The sequence below is a fragment of the Myotis yumanensis genome, unplaced genomic scaffold (genome assembly GCF_028538775.1).
Source record: "Myotis yumanensis isolate MYYU_CA2020_CCGP unplaced genomic scaffold, mMyoYum1.0.hap1 SCAF_6, whole genome shotgun sequence".
Lineage (NCBI taxonomy): Eukaryota > Metazoa > Chordata > Mammalia > Chiroptera > Vespertilionidae > Myotis > Myotis yumanensis.
In genome coordinates this window covers 21528503-21533232 of record NW_027223757.1, presented here as the reverse complement: position 1 = coordinate 21533232, position 4730 = coordinate 21528503, and positions in this window count along the sequence as shown.

Here is a 4730-nt window from a genome sequence, read left to right as displayed (position 1 = left end):
TACAGTGTATTTGTTACGGATCATTTAATGCAAATATTCTTAAAATTAAGAAAATAAACTTTCAGAATTTTTTAGATTTCATATCTCCAAAATCATTTTAAGCCTAATAGTTGCACATTAAAATATCACAATTGAGGCATTTATGCTTTGTTTTTATATATTGTATATATACTCCTTATAGATTAAACTTGAATCTTCTATTAAAATGCAGCAGGCAGCCCTAGCCAGCTTGGCTCAGTGGATAGAGCATCAGCCTTCGGACTGAAGGGTCCCAGGTTCGATTCTGGCCAAGGACACACGTCTAGGTTACGGGCTTGATCCCCAGTGGGAGGCATGCAGGAGGCAGCCCATAATGATTCTCTCTCATCATTGATGTTTCTGTCTCTCTCTCCTTCTCCTTTCCTTTCTGAAATCAATAAAGAAATATATATTTTTAAAAATAAAAAAATAAAATGCAGTAGGCAATGAACCTAAAAAACAGTGGGTGGCAGTTGCTCCATAGAAGACAATGTCAAGTGGAGGAAAAAGAGAGGAGGCAAGTCATGCTGGGCTCAAAGAGAGAGCCTGCCTAGGGCTTAGAAATTGCAAAGCCCTATGGAGTTTCCTTATGAAACAGCACTTATTAAAAAACAAATGCATATTCAAAATTAATTTTTAATTATTATGAAAATGTTTCCCACATACAGATATGTGTAAAGGATTGCATATTAGTCATCTATGTACCCACTGCTCAGTTGTGCAATAACAGTTATGAATAGAGTGGCATCTTTTGTATCGTCCTCTGATCACATTCTCATCCTTTCCCTGTTTTCTTCTACCAGAGGAAATCAACATCCCAATGTTTTTCTAGATCATTCCCAGGATGTCTTGGTAGTTTATTACATATGTACATAGCCCTACTTATTACTATTTTGTTTTTGTGTGTATATATATGGTATCAAATTATACATAACATTCTGCATAGTTCTTATTTTTATATTGAACATTGCAAACTTAATCCATGTAAATAAGCATTGCTCTATTTCATGCATTTTCACTGCTATATGATGTACAATTATATGAATGTGTCAGTTATTAAGCTATTAAGAAGCCAACCCAGCCTTCTATATTCTTTGTGATTCTGGGGCTGAGTTTAGATAAACATACTTCTTTGCCAGATGACTCCCTGTCAGTTCTCCAATAGGGGAGCGTTAGAGGAATATGTAAGGTTGGAAGAAGAGAAAAGAGGCTTACTCCTTTCTGTTTGCTCACCTATCAGTGTTGTCTCCTCAACAGTTATTGTACCTGATAGCACTAGTTTGTTCCAGTAGCACTTGGTTCTAGTTTTCCCTTTTTCCCATACTCTCACACCCAAAGTCATTGTCCTCCTTCAAACATACCAGCACCAGCATGTGCCTCCTCAAGAGATTTGAGTCCCAGCTACATGGGGCCTCTTCTGAGGACTTGGTTCATCAGCACCAGCTGGAGAGGGCCCTCTCCTCAGAGGGCTGAGCCTTAGCTCCCCAGGGTCCTCTGGAAAGCTAGCTCCTAACACCCTCCTCTTCCTTTTGTTTACAAATACCAGAAATGGTAGCTGCTTTCTGTAGCTGCTGTGTTATCCCAGTGTTCCTTTTTTTTTGTCTTTCATTCATCAAATACCTGTGTAACCAAAACCCAATATTAAATTCTCTTAAAATAACCAGCATGGATTCTATTTTTCTGGTTGCACATTGCCTGATACAATGGATAAAACAATATTTATCTGTCTTTTTTTTTATTGATGAATATGGTGAGCATGGCCCAGCCTGCTGCACTGAAATCATCTTGAGTGAACCTGATGATGTAATTAATAAACAAAAGGTGGAAGCGTTCAACGGTAGAATAGTGACGGTAACAGGCACGTTGTCATGACCTCTCACCCAGTCATCAGTGAAAAAGCAGCAGTCCCATTGTCTGGCTTTCTCTGACCTGCCAGGTTCTTCACTCCATGAGGGCAGCTAAAATCATGATCTTTGGGTGTACCTCTGTGAGAACATGGGCTTTGTGGCCACTTATATCCTCAATCTCAAGGGTTCATGTTAGAAGTAACAGGAGGCTGGATCATAATGAGTCTTGTAGGTATTGCAAGAACTTGGCTTTTTATTCTAAGTGAAGTAGGATGCCATTGAAAAGTTTTGAGCAGTGACACAATCAATTTTACATTTTAATAGGATCACTCTGACTGTGTTGAGCAAAAGTAGAAGTAGTGGTTCAAAAACCAAGCAAGGAGGTATTGAAATAATCCAGGCCATAAAGACTTACAGGCTAAAGATCACCTGAGTGAACTGTGTGTAGAATGAAAGGCAAAGATAGAAGTAAGGATAATATCAAGGGCTTTCACATAAAAAGCTGGAAGAGTAAATAAGTCATTAACTTAGATCTAAAAAACTGTGGGAGTGTTGGGAGGGGAAGGTCAAAAGTTCAGTTTTGTTTATTTTGATTTGATTCAAGTAGGGATTTTGAACAGACTGTCGTTGGAAATAGTCTGGAGTTCAGGAGGAGAGTCTGACCTAGAGGTACAAATCTGTGAGTCATTAATACGTAGGTGGTATTTATAGTCATGAAATGGATGAAATCACCTAGGGAGTGAGGTAGATAGGAAAACATTTCAAAGAATCCGGCTCCAGGATATACCAATGTTAAGAGATTAGGGGTGATGAGAAGGAACCAGGGGATAAAAACCCCCACACACAAAAGAAACTACTAAAACCAAGCAGGAAAGATGAACACTAAGAGACTGTGAAGGAGGAAAGCATCCCAAGAATGAGACAGCGGTGGCTATGTAAATGCTGTCAACATGTCAAGTAAGATGAGACTGAAAATTGAATAATGGATATAAAATGTGGAGGTCATTGGTGACCTTTGCAGGACGGTGAAATCATGGTGTCAAAATCCTGATGGGAGGAAAGGAATTAAGACAGAGAGTATACACAACCCTGTAATGGAGTTTTGGTATAAAATGGAGTAGAGGAATCGTACAGGAAATGGAAGGGGATGCCAGATCAAGAGAGTTGTTTATTTTTTAAGGTAGAAGATAGAACAAGATAATTGTATGCTAATGATAATAACCTAATAGACAAAAATAAATTGATGGTAAAGAATAAGAGAGAAGAATTGCTAGAATAATGTCTTTGGGAACCCAGTGTATAAGGACAGATGATGAACTTAGAGGGTCATGTACAGTCATTATAATGAGAGGAGGGGAGGCAGAGTTGATAGGTACGGATGCTAGCAGGTAGGCTGATGCTTGGTGGGAGCCATCTGGTTGGATAGACAGGCTTGAATTTCAAGAGAGAAGTTTGAGCTAAAGATAGACACAGTAGTTTTTAGTTCGTAGAAGGTAGTTGAAGGTATGAAGTAGAAAAGGATCCATTATGTAGGAGAGACAGTAGAAAAGGAACAAAAACCAATGAACAGCAATGTGGCTACTGACCACAAGTGCTTAAAGAGTTCGGAGAAGAGAGCAGCAATAAGGATTGGAGAGATGGGGGATTTGAGTTGGAGGGGCAGGAGTTATTGAGGAATCATTCCAGGATCAGAGCAGTACTAAGCATATCCTATATAATAAAAGGCTAATATGCAAATAGACCAAATGGCAGAACAACTGAACAACCAAACAACCAGTCGCTATGATGTTCACTGACCACCAGGGGGCGCATGCAGAACATGGCAGGTGTTGGCCATGGCTGGATGGTGGAGCAGGAGAGCGGGGGCGCCAGACTAAGGCAGGGTGCTGGTCACTGTCATCGGGGTGAGCCTCTGGTGGTTACTGGAAATTCTTTGCTCCTGCACACCACAGTCCCACCCGGCACTCACACCTGCTACCGGCACCAGCCCCACTCGCACCCACTGCCAGCAGGTCCCAATCGCTTGGTGCTGTCAGCGGGTGCAAGCAGCGGCTGCCGGCCCTGATTGCCCCTGAGGGCTTCTCCACCTCTCCCTGTTCCTGAGGGGCGCTTGGGGCTCACACCCGCTGCCGGCACCGGCCCCAATAGCTCCGCACTGTCAGCGCATGGGAGTGGTGGCAGGAGCGGGACTGCCAGCAGACAGGGGACAGGAGGCCACAGCAGGAGGGGCCAGGTGGGGGCATGGAGGATGGGCTGAGACCCGCCCCTGTGCCCACCACAGCCTCGTGGCCCACAGTTCCTTTCAAGGTGCACGAATCCATGCACTGGGCCCCTAGTTTATATATATAAAAGCCTAAGCAACCATCCAACCATTCAACTGTTTGCCCAGTAGCTATGACGCACAATGATCCTTAGTCAGGTTGTGCAGGAGGCAGCCAATCAATGATTCCCATCGTTGATGTTTCAATCTCTCTCTCCATCTCCCTTCTCCTCTCTGAAATCAATAAAAATATATTTTAAAAAAATAAAAAAATAATAAAATTTGAAAAAAAAGGTTTCTTTTCTGATTACTCTGAGTGCTGGGCTGTTCATTCTCCAGTGCCATCTAAATATTGCTGCTATAACACTTCTCTTGAAAATGTGTGCCTTACACCTTTTAAAGTAGAATTGTATTTATTTTAATATAAAACTTTAGATTCTGAACTTCTTAATCCCACAATAATTTCAAACTGTCATTCAAGTGATATACAAATACCTAATTTACATAACATGCACAATCCCTATTCCTGATACACAAATGAAGCAAAGCCTCTAGTAAACACACTGGTAATAAAATAGTTAATTTAAGTTTCTATTGATTTCAAA